The 12,950-nt window shown below is 43.5% G+C and overlaps 1 long non-coding RNA gene across 2 annotated transcripts in view; it reads right to left on the bottom strand.

Annotated features, from left to right (window-relative positions):
* Window positions 1-12,950, bottom strand: part of LOC125759593 (uncharacterized) — a 42,292-nt gene that overhangs the window by 10,382 nt on the left and 18,960 nt on the right. For both annotated transcript variants that reach the window (XR_007417216.1, XR_007417217.1), the window contains exon 2: window positions 9,529-9,573. This is a non-coding gene — a long non-coding RNA (uncharacterized LOC125759593). The remainder of the gene's footprint in view (window positions 1-9,528; window positions 9,574-12,950) is intronic.

The following is a 12,950-nucleotide window of genomic DNA, read 5'->3' as shown; positions in this document are numbered from 1 at the left end:
CAGATATAACAAAGTGCTTGAATCGAACTGAAGATGTGCAGATTAGAACCTCTACCACAAGGTAGTGCTCTAGTTGAAAGACGTGACGTGCAAACATAGACACACGAGAGAAGACATTGCAATCACCGCCTAACAACTGAAAAGGCACACAGTGGCCGAAAAGAAAGTACCTAGACACGAAACTTATCTGCGCATGCCCAGGCAAGATGTGATACCTATCAGTCCACACACGTGGTGGTACACGTGAGAGATAACCGTTCAGGCATTTAATTTCTTTATGCGCGTTAACTGACGGCTGGCTCACGCGTGCACTACCATTATTATTTACACGCCATGCCTGAACTATCAGACGTGTTGCTTCATTCCTGTGCCTGTAGAAAACTGCGCATTCATCGAATTTTGTCGTGCATTTACACTCTCGACAATGTCAAGATAGATGCATGCATCATTAACTTGCATAAAGCAGAAATAAAAATCCTGAACAGTTATCGATAGGTATCACCTCTTGCCTGGGCCTGCGCAGGCAAGTTTTTATGTTTACTTTCTTTTCCGCCGCTATGTGTCCTTTCAGTTGTTAGTCGGCGTTTGTGGTGTCTTGATATCTCTCTCGTGCCCGTGTTTGCACGCCCTGTCTTTTAACATGAATGCGAACTAGCTCAGCTCTCTCTTATTGTAGTGCTCATGCCGATTTGTCTCTTCCTGAATGAATGTCATCCAATTCATTATAAGTAACATAAAAGCATCAAATCTGGAAGCATTCTTAATCTGTATTTCACGCCTGTCATGTCATGACAATTATAAAGCGCCTTGTTATCCATAATAAAAAACACAAGGGCCTTTTAGGAAGCGTAACATGAGTAATGCATATTTTAAACCAGGACCGTACGCAGGAATTTTTTTCGAAGGGTGTTCGTGTGTAGAACGGCTAACTGCGGCAACTGGTGGTCACTGTGAAGGCATGGAACTATTTTAGTGTCACACGAAAAGTTAAAGCACGAAAAAATTTTGGGGGGTGTCAGAACCCCCTCAACTTCTCCTTAGTTACGGCCCTGTTTCAAACCCCCGTTCATATATATGTCTAATAAATACACTAGTGCCAAATAATGCCAAATGTCTTATAATTTATTCAATTAAGAGCTTACTTGACCTGTTAACCATCCTTGTCCATTTCATTCAAAATTTGTCACGCTTTTTCCCAGAAAAAGTACTATAGCGTCCATATAACTTGTAACCTACTTTGAAAACACACACCTATTTTGTAACAAGAGTCGGTATTTTAGAATAACAGAGAGCTGAGCTAGTTGGTACGTTTTCATTCTAAAAAGACAGGGCGTGCAAACACGGACACAAGAAAGGAGTCAGGACACCACAAAGCACAAACGGCATTTGTGGTGTCCTGACTTCTTTCTTGTGTCTGTGTTTGCACGCCCTGTCTTTTTAGAATGAAGAGTCGGTAATAGTTCATTGAAGCACTTTCACAGATACTTTTGCTTGCATCAAGAACCTGCTATATATTATACTTTTGCTAATAAAACAGCAAATCGTTAACGAAGTATTGAGCCTTAGCAAACAATGTATTGTACTAGCAATCTACTTACTGATGTGATAAGCAAGCCTGATAAAAAACTAGACACAATATACAATTGAATGGAAAGTCGCAGTCAGTGTAAAATGATAATATACAGAAAAATAGCAGCATGGTTTACAAGTTGAAGAGGTTCCAGCTGGCATTTGGTTTCTCGTTAAGAAATATATGTGCTGTTGGGCAGGTAATGATGTATACATCAGAATAAACAGTGCACTGTTCTGTTAGACAAGCGGAAAGGGAAAACAAACACTTTTTAAGGATGAGATGGGATTTTGCTTGCTATTTTAATGTCATTAGTGAACCTTGAACATCACATTAATAAAGAAGAGTCTGTGCTCCAATTTCACGACATATGTCGTTATTTCTGTACTTCATATTCAAGTGGTATGTGCATCCATTTACTGGAGTAATTACTGGAGGGCAGGGGGTGGGGGGTAGTTCTAGGGGTGCTGTATATTTTGTCTTTGCATATTTCTTACAGTAAACATGTTCCTACTATAATGTACCACGTTGAGAGTTTGCAAAATATAGGTATATATTCTCCAAGTACATCATTTCTTGAATCGACTTCTGCTTTCTTCTGTTCGTGCTTCTTTTTTTTTCTGATCATGTCGTTAAGTTTGTTAACCGTCCTTCATTTCAATGTATGTCCTGTTTTGGTTTCGATATTTGGGCCCTATGGGCAATCAATTGGCATTACTACTTGGTTCTGCATGTCCAATTCACTGTGATGGGTGCATAGCATGCTGACATGTACATAACATGTCCCATTACATGTTGAAGTAGTAGTTCAATGCAGCAGAGCACCCATTAAAATTACATTAGTTCACATAAAAGAGTATGCTTTGCTCCCTGCCTTTTTCAAAATGAGGTACTACACTTACCAGAAGCTTGGAAGTTTATCATTTAGAAAACGCAATTCCCGAAGCATGTTTTTTTTTTTTTACATTTGCGTGCGCTAAATTTTAATTTTAACGGCATCGAGCTGTGTTGTGAAGAATGAACAAATATCCACAAAGTGCCTCCTGTCTTTTCTTTCTCTTTTTTTTTCACCGTAGCTGAATAAGAATGTACTCATACGCCAGCAAAATTAAGTTATAGGGTTTCTTGCGTCGTGTCAATTGTTATTGTTATTATTATTAGGTTTTAATACATAGAGAACACGAAGGCACAGAGGAAACAGAGAGGGTACAGGCTGACAACTGCCACCTAAAGGGGCACAATGCCTGCCTGCTCCTTGAACGGGCAGGGGGAACAGAGGAAATGAAGATAGGGGGGAAAGAAAGAGGAGAAAAAAAACAAATAACACAGACGTAAACACAAATTAGCACGTGCTCGCTGCATAACGAATGCGGGACACTAAAAATTGTGCTTAGTGTCTCACATGACCCACATGACGGACTGTCTACACGTTCTTGACGGAATAATATCCCACGCACTCATACAGAGCCAACTTATATAAGAGGGCTCTGTCACGACGAGGCAAGTCCACGACCACGAATACGGGGAGGGAACAATCCGCTTGCTACACGCTGGTCAGGGTGCTGCTTCAGAAGATGTCAGCGGATGAACAGACGAGCGTTGTCAAACAGGCATGAAATTTCTCGGCAGTCACATTCGTTGTGGGCACAACTTGAAGCTAGGTGATTGGCGTCTTCATTGTCATCAATACCCACATGCGTAGGTATCCAGTAGGTCCAGTAGCACATGAGGGACAACCCCACGAGAAATAGCACACGATCGCGTTATAAAGCACGCCAAAGGGGGCGACGCCGTGTACACGCTCCCGGATTAATGTTGATTACCACTTCATCCATCGTAAAACGATCGGCGTATGGGCGCTTGTCAGCAAAAGGCTCAAACATTTCAGCGTCATCTCTACGGCGGGCACGGCTTCAGCGCAAAACAAAACGCGAACGTGGACGCCGCCATGTTGATTGAAAACAAACAAAAATAAACAAAGAAAATACCGGAAGCGCACGTAGGTCACGTGACCATCTCCAGCCAATAGCGGCGCAGTATGGGTCCCAGCCATCCTAGGGGATATGTTTCGGATACACGCGGCCGTGCAGGGAGGCTATGCTTGGCGGACACCTGCAAGTCTCCCGTTGTGGTTAGCGGGTCATTGTTCGCTCTTGAGACTTGTCGGAGTGGTCGTTATGTCAGCCGTGCTCCGTCGCCGCCATACAGGAGCCCGTCCTAGTCGCCGGCCTTGATATGAAGGTTCGTGATGTTCCGTTACATGAAGCGAGCTTTGGCCGGCGTGTGGAGTTTTTGTGGTGTTTGCGTGTTGTGCGCTCTTGCCGCCGTGGTGGTTAACGGCACGCACCATTCGTACATCATGGAACGGTGCACGGATACTTCAAGACCGGCCGAGTTCCGCAAGATTCTTCGAGGTTCCGAAAAACTAAAGGTGAGCATGCGGCTTGCGTTCGCAGCCACACATTTACGAATTGCAGTTGGACAACACAGTTATTGTTTTTTTAATTACGGCTGAATCGTGAAAAGCACGATGTTGCAGTTAATATCGCTGTTCCTAGAAGGAATGAAATAAAGAACTTGAGACTCATAGTTTAACTTTTGCGTCTATGACAGAACTGCGTGATGGAAGTGCGTTTTGCTTTTTTTTGCCTGTTTATCACTCGCTATCGTTTAAATACGCGTTCCTGAGACTCAATAGGCAGTTTTAGAATAGCGTACGAAAAGCTTTGCGTTGGCTTTTCGCGCAACTGTCATACGTCGTACGCTAACCGCTTGCGGGCTCCCGTAGTGACGCGCAAACGCTAAAATAGCGTACGCTATTCTAAAACTGCCTAATGTATCGCAGCTTGCACTGAGCCGAGACGACGAAACTACGTTTGCCTCATGCGACTGCGTAATTTGTATCGTTGGAATTAACAGTTTTCAAGTTGCTTTATTTCAGGACGGAAACGCTTTCGGAGTATTCGAGAAGGCAAGAACTGATGCGTTTGTCCCAAGGAGGGGTTAACAGCTGTAGAATCAGCGCTCTGCGAAGTCTCGATCCGCAACTCAAGTGGACCAGCTTTCTACCCTGCCCCCAGTGCTTCTTCTCGGTGCGTGAATATGCTATATACTCACGGTTGAAGAAGTACTCTGTGTGTTTATATATTGTCTCTGTTATTACCTATGGAAAAACCAGCACTAAGGATTCATGTGTAGGCATGAGACAAGTGCTATATGCAGAATTTTGCATGTTTGTGTTTATCACAATGAAGTGCTCAGTGTACCCGACATGACGTCCTCTCTTCAGTGGCGTTATATTCAGCTAGGCATTGTATTCGCTGTGAAAGAAAAGCTGCGTATAGGCTTATTTCACCTGGTCGTTGAGTAATACGCTTTTCTTCGAATGTCATGTGCTGCTGCATAAACTGACCATGGCCTGCATCCCGTTGCCACCAACTAACTTTCAAGTAGTGTTCAAGTACTATATATTGTGTCTTGCTCATTTTAGCGCAATGTACTACTTACTGTGCTAATCTTATCTTTTTCGTTTTGTTTATCTGGTGAAGGTGTCCAGCATTTCATGTATATTTGCAAAATCTGAGCAAATATGTAAGCTGGTTGTTTTGTGTTTCGTATCATTTCAACGGTTAATAAGTAAATCATTGCAATATTATTTCATATTTACATATTTTGCGCTTCGGCATGTTTTTGTCATGCACTGACATTTCTTTAAACTACATGATTACCTCTCATCAGAGGCTCCTCTGCACTTTGCTCGGTATTGCATCAAATGAAAATCGTGTGTCTTATATGTGTGTACGTGAAAGGGCCTACACTTTTCAATGTGTTCGATTTTTTAATTTCTGAATTTACAATGAACTTTTGTGTTTAGTCATGCACACACTGTGAATTCTTCCCATCTGTTCTCCTGAACTTGTATCGCGCCCCATTACATGCAAATCTTGAGTTTCGGAAACAGAACAATAAAAAGAGGTAACAGAAATGTTGTAGGTGGATTCATCGTTTATGCTCTAGCACCTGCTGGCTGCGGGCAAACGCGAATGCGCGGCCAAGCACAGCACGCGCGCGAGCGCACGCAAAAAAAAAAAAAAAAAAAAAATCCCGGCGCGGGGCATAGGAGAGGAGAAAAAGCAAGCGTACAAAATAAAAAACGGTGCGCGGCATGAGAGAGGAGGAAAAGCAAGCGCACAAAAATAAAATAGAAAGAAAACGGCGCGCGGAGAGGGAGGAAGAGGGGGTGGAGGCGAGCGGTACGTCATCGCCCTTTGAGCTTGGCGGCCTTCTGCAAGGAGCGTAACTCAATAGCGCTCTCGGCGCTGTCGGCGCTTGCGTCGGCGGAGCGTTTGAATTTCGCGTCCTATGGGAGGTATACGAAGAAACCGACCCTTGGGCTTGCGTCGTTCTCGTCGAGTGTATCGCGCGTGCTTGAAAACTGCGCGTCGGTTTGGTAATGTTGGGTGTGCACCTCGAACGCCGTAGTGTTTTCATCGCTTTGCCAACCATGGAAGCAAACCTGCGCGCTCGTTTGGAACGAATGACAGCTGAGATCGGTTTCGGCCCATACTCCGATACACCACCTCGTAAGACGGCACTGGCAGACGACCCCGAAACGCCTCCATTACCGGACGCCAGCATTGTTATCGGAGACATGCTGCACGGCTGCCTCGGTCGGTCGTGAGAACGTGCCGACGATGCAGTTCCCAGCTGACGAGGCAACACTCGAACGGCTGCCACTCTCAACGGCAACCGGCGATGGTCAAAAGCACAGAGATATTCACGTTTTCGGCACTGCGCATGGCGAAGAAAACGGAACCACGCAACTACGAGCAGACGAGCTGTCGGTGAGACCGGAAGTGCTAATATTAATGTTTGTTCGGTGTTTTTAACGCGATAACAGAATATAAGCATACATATTATCTACTTATTGAACTCAAAATTAACAACGAAAGTAATAATGAGGGTGTTACCGTGATTATAACATCAGCCAATGGTGGAACTGCCGACAATCGCGTCATATTTTGCGGACTAATACATCATTTGTCGAGAGAAGAGGGAGCGATTTTCAGCTGACTTTGAGAATTTTTGTAAATTCCAGGCCGTGCGCATCGCTATAATATTTGGCTCGCGTGTTCTCGGGAGCCTCGGCTACCGATCGGCAGCGCTTTTTGAGCATGCTCGAAAAGTGTTGCAGGGCCCCTTTAAGAATTAAGTGCAATTTTTTGCTCTCAATATGAGGTTGTGCACTGTGTCCTTCTCTTTCGTGTGCTACTGAAATTTCGCGATGAATATGAACCAACTTGCCTAAGTTTCAGTTCTGTAATGACGTTGAAGACTGATCCCAGACGCACGCGGACTTCTTGCAGCTCCAGCTCATTCTGTGACGAGTTCTCTGAAATTGTTTTGGATAGTTAATTGATTTACGTTGGTCCGCTTACATATTGTTTCATGCTGTTCATGTCTGTGATGTTATTGTCGGGAACATATGGTAACACTGTGGTAGCTTGTATGTGTTTTAGTAGAATTGTGTGCAGTTACAAAACATCTTGATGTATAGTTTTCGTTAAAAGGAATGATGCCATAACAAGAATGAGTGTTCTAAAAAAACCGCATTTACTGCAAAGATGAGAGTATTGCAGTGTACTGTTTGTGTTCTTGTCTTGTATGTTGAGCAGTGTTGAGCATAAGATGTAAAACTGACTCGACCTTGTTCGGTTACTGAGGTCAGAGTTGAAATATGCTATGACTATATTACTTTAGGTATGGGCTGACAGACTCAACTTGGGAAGCCACTCATGGCAAAACCAACCTTAAAGGGACGCTAAAGTGTTAGAATGAATAGTTTTAGATTGATAAACTAGACTTTGAAAACTTTGATGTCGCTAATTTTGCCATTGTATCTTTAATAATAGCGGATGAAATTTAAGTCAATGTCTCATTTCAAAAATTTAGCACTGAAATCTCCGCATGTGATCTCATGGATTTCAAAGTGCATTTGTCGTATTTTGGCGACATTGGCTCAACGAAATTTCCTGAAACTTGGTATGCCACGTCTCTGGCCCCCTCAGAGGATATTGTACTTAATTTTTACCGATTAGGAACTGCGTAGCTCTAGCAGACGTCTTCAAAATCTGTGGCTTCGCGGCGATTGGTGCGGGAACGTCAAGGTGGTGTCGCCACCTGCATTTTACGTTTGCGCTTTTTCTCGCTTACGAAGCGTCTTCTTGCGGTAGGCGTGGTGATTTGGCACTGTGAAAGAGCAATATAATAAGATGAAAAAAAAAATGATTTTCTCTTAAGTGTCCCTTAAGGGCCAGTAAACAGGCTCTGACTTTTTTTTTACCCCTCCCAAACAAGCCCGCTAATTCGTGCAGAAGGTCACGGCGAGCACATTCTGCGAATACCACAGCGCTGCACGCCGCGGGGACGCTCCATTTCGAAAAACTCTTCTCATGACCCTCTCCAGCGCCTGTCCAATCCTCCTCGTACTTGCAGTGACGTAAGCTTACCCATGTGAAACTTTACCTATTACCGTCTTTGTCGATTGGTTCTCTGCACTACAAAACAGTGCCTCGGTTCTGCGGTGATGCGGTTTTGGCCGTGCATTTACCGTGTTTCTTCACCGCGCCCCTAGGGTGACCCTAGCGCCACTCTGACATGAGCGGCGCGTGGGGGAAGCCTTGCTCGGTCATTGGCTGCGTGCCCATGACGTAATCACTTAAGTCTTGTTAGTCATCAAAGTGGGCGTAGTCACGACAGCGGGCTACGCCTACCCCTCTTGGCTGCCGAGAAGGGTAGAAAGGCTGAGCGAGAAACTAAAACTATCCAAAGCGGGTTGTTCTATAACCTGTAACTTCCTTATTATGGCACTTATGCGTAAAATTCTTGCGGCAACATGTTCACACCGTACACGTGTGCAGTTATAGCTTCATTACATATTTTGGACCTCGCAGTTGTTTGCTGGCCCTTTAAGTGTCTTCTAACCTAATAAGTTTTTTACATTCTACAAATCCTCGTAAGTTTTCATCTGCGTAGATTTCACTATGTTCCAACCATTAGCAATCATATACTTGTGCACTGGGCAAACAGAGCACAGCACTGGGCGTGCTGTGCTCTATTTCTGAAAAAAATACTTTAGTAAACAACTAATACCACTTGAACAAACTACGTATTATGAGAGCACACTGGTTCGAGTTTTTTTTTTTGTAAGCATGAGTCGACCGAGTGCACTATGAACGAGAGGGCACGTTTGTGCCGTTTACGCTTCTATCACTCAATGGTTATTGTGGTTTTAAAGAGTTGCAGGGTGCTTCGTCGACTCAATAGACTATAAACATGGCGGCTTTCGAAACCACCCGTGTGCTAGCTCGAACTTGACCATTGCGTCAAAGGTTTATCGGTTGGAAGGCCTTCCAAAAGCCCACGTGACACGGGCATTATTCAGTGAAGAAAAGGTTTCGTCTTTCGTCTTAGCACTAGTGTCTGTTTCATTAGCTTTTTTTGACATTTCAATATTATGGCCACCACAGTTTCATTTTGATAAGGGTGACAGCAAAAATCCTTGTATACCTAGTTTTTGGTTCGCGATAACAAATAACTCAAATGGCTGAAAATAATTTACAAGGCTCCACTATGGTGTGCCTCCTAATCTTGATCATGTAATTTTTGTTTACAAAAAGGGATACAAAATTTACTTGTGTTATTCTCTTTGTGCAGTACTGGGATGATCCAGCCATCCAGCAACTGAGGATGGTGAGAAGTCCCAGCATGGGCATCGCCACCGCTGTAACTCCTGTGACTGTGGGACTCGGTACTTGTGCCATATGAAAAAGCACATCAGGGTCCATACAGGCGAGCGGCCATTTCATTGTCACCTCTGTCCTCAGCGCTTTTCAGAGAGATCCAATTTGATACGTCACCTGCGTGCCCACAGACGTGAGCGGCCACACAAGTGCCACCTGTGTTCCCAGAGCTTCCCTCGAAGGTCCACATTGAGAGATCACCTGAACACGCACATAGGCGACCAGTCGCATAAGTGTCCCCCTCAGACGTTTGCATGGAAAAACAGCTTAAACAGGCACTTGCGCACACACAAGCGCAAGTGAACATTTCAGTGGGACTTCTGCTAACTCCTGTTTTTAGAGGCACATTCGCCTAAAGTCCCCGAAAAATAGCTGCTAAAGTCGCACCATTCATGTCACTGTTGTAGAGGCACGCCCTCTCGTGTGCATGTTGCAGATTTTAAATGAAGTCAGTTGAGAGTGTGAAGCTCGCGAATCATAGCTCTTGGCTGGAAGAGGGGCTTGTGCAATTTTTCCACTAGAGCGCACGAGGGTGCTGGGTTTCTAAGCGGCTCAGTGGGAAAGTCTGCGAAATAAAATGGAAAGATTGACGATCAGTACAACAATGCAATGTACACAGAAGGAAGTGGCGTATTTTCGTGGCATCCAAAAGTAAAATTGTACTCTTCGTAATCAATGAGAACACGCAAGTGCTCGCTCCTTATGGCATGGCCACTGCAAAGTCGACGGCGCTAAGAAATCGCTCGCTTTCAACAATTGCATTAGACTATACTTCCAAGTGTGATAGTCTAGCTTTTTAGAAGGTCGTGCAAGCGCCATATTGCTTGTCTTTGTCTGGTGTGGTTGCTGGATCATTGCACGGTGTGTGGTATGCTTGTACGGTGGTTCGGCATGCTTCGATACGCCGACTTGCTATGCCAACGATAGCAAAAACAGATACAACAGCAGAAAGAAGCTTTTTTCACTACTGCGAGAAAAATCTGTAGTTTCCTGGTGGACACCACAGAGGCACTGCTGCAGCTGCTAGGAGAGGAAGCTGAGGCGAAGGGACGCAGTTGGCGCTACTTTATACTTTTCGAGGACTTTACATCGGACTGGTCTTTTACAGCACTCTCACAATGCTAAGTTTGGTGTGAAACCTTAAGGCATAACTGTATTAGTGACAGTGCAGCTTCAACATTGCCACTAGAGCGTTGTGATGCATAGCATAAAATACATCAACTATCCCACCTATTGTAACTATAGCTTCGCATTAAGAGATGTCAGTGAGAGCATAAGAAAAGCTTATTATGTTTTTTTTTCTATTGTGTTAGCTTGGTAAACTACGGGAATGTCCTTTATGGCTGAAGTGGCAGGGATATTTTGATACCTTGCCTTATGGGACCTAAGCAGCATTGAAATTTTTAAAATACAATCAGTGTCACTCTGCTAAGCTAGAGAGAGGGCGTGGGTTTGCTTGCCGGCCACGGCAGCCACATTTCGAGAAAGGCTAAATAGAAGAACATCAGTGTACTTACATTTAGATGCATGTTAAAAGAAGCCCAGGTGGTGAAATTTAATGCGGAATCCCCTACTAAGAGGCGCTTCATAATCATGTCGCATTTAATTAAACATCATTATTAAGAATATAAACAGTGTGGATCCACAAATGTGTTTCATTCATCTGTTTCATTATGTGACTGGGATTTTTGTCTTCCTGCTGGACTGTTTCTTTCTATCTAATTTTCTAGCTCAACAGATGCCTCCTGTCCTTTATATCATTTTGTCATTTACTTACGGTTCTTCTCAAGCAACACATCAAAGCACTTGCGTAGTACCTGTTCACCAAAGATTTCTCTTATGTCTCCGTAAGGAACAAAATCATTGTTCTGTTGAAACCTACACTATACTATTCTATTGAGGATCAAACGGAATTAAAAGCTAAATAAATTTGGAGTTCTCAAAATCAGAACTACATTGCGCCATGTTTGCATCAGTGCTTTTTCCATGTTTTCTATGTTTGCTAACCCATCTCACGCCATTTCGCACGGCCTATTTTTTTATAGTAGGCTTCTGTTACCTTGAGAAGTTTCATTTTTTGCACTCAATATGAGGTTATAGACTGATCCCAGGCTCCTGTGAACTTCCTGCATCTCTAGCTCATTCATTGACAAATATTCCGAAACACCTTTGTGGCGCTTCAGCTTACACCGGCTCAATTACATGTCGTTGCAAGCTGTCCATGTTTGTGTGCTTATTTTCGGGGGAACATACGGTGACACTGTGGTTGTATGTATACATTTGCGTAAAATTGTTTGCAGTTACAGAATGTTTTAATGCGCGCCTGTGTGAAAAGAAATGATGGCATCAGAAATGAGTGTTTGCGACTTCTGAAAAATTGTAGTGAACAAAAAGCTATGATTTTTGGCACGTACTGTTTGTTCCTGTTTTGTATGTTCGGCAATGCCAATGCTGTGAAATTTCAACGGCATTTTTTATATTCACCTGCCAGCATTCATGTAGTGCATTTTTCAATTGGCACAACTTGCAAGGTGTGAATAGATCATTGAAATCTTTGAATACCCTTGAATTGTAAATTTTTAGACTGGTATCTTACTGTTTGTTTTCTGCTATGCTTCAGTTAGATTTTGTACTCCGGTATTGCTGGCATCGTCAGTCGTCTTGTTTACTAGACGTCAATGGGGCCTTTTAACATTTTTCAAGCCAATAGTTCTTATTTATGGATTGTGTTTACTGGAGGCTAGACATGTAAATGCGTTAAAAATTTCACTGATAGGGGCACGTAATTCATAGTTATTGAGCATTGAAAGATCAATATGCAAGACAAGAAATGAATGCCCTCAACTCGAAGTCTGTGCACTCACACGTACTCACTCTCTTGCCCGATCTGTAAGATGGCACGCTTAATGGCAGAGCCTGAAACACCTGCATAGCGGGACATGGTTGCTTGTTCATCATTGTGCCAATCATACCGTTGCCATAGTTACAAGCATTGTGGCTCTGCACCTCAAGGAAAAGGGTGAGAGGAAAGCAGTTAGCCAAGGTGAGAAACATTCACGTCATCAATTAAAGTCACGAATGTAGAGCACGTATATAATGAGGTTGTTCACGAGGGTACACATGCGAGAAGAGAAGCTTTCGCACGAAGACAAACCACGTGTGCTGATTGATCTATGCGCCGAAGCTAGAAGTTCCCTTCTGTGCCTTGTAGTTGCAGAACTTCTTTTTTCTTTTTTGTGACCGTATCTGTATACACCTATACAAAAAATAGAAACAAAACAAATGTCGAGCAAGGTTTTTGTGGCAGCAAAGTGATTATTTGAAACTTTTGTTCTTGACCAATTAGAATGGCCACGTGGTGATGTTGGATCAACCAGAAATGCTTCTTTCGCGCAATGTAACACGCTTAAGTGGTCGGAAGCTGTATGATTTTTTGAGTGTATAAAATATTAAATATTTTCGCAGCGATGTTTTTACCTATAGTTAAGATTGGGTGATGGAGGTGATCCCGATGATTTGGATGATTGCGGTAACAGATTGAAAGATTGGACAGGCCTGATTGCTCCGTTTCTGGCAAA

Source organism: Rhipicephalus sanguineus, chromosome 8 (genome assembly GCF_013339695.2).
Source record: "Rhipicephalus sanguineus isolate Rsan-2018 chromosome 8, BIME_Rsan_1.4, whole genome shotgun sequence".
Classification (NCBI taxonomy): Eukaryota; Metazoa; Arthropoda; class Arachnida; order Ixodida; family Ixodidae; genus Rhipicephalus; species Rhipicephalus sanguineus.
The sequence above is the reverse complement of the archived record's forward strand: the minus strand, read 5'-3'. Positions and strand labels throughout refer to the sequence as shown.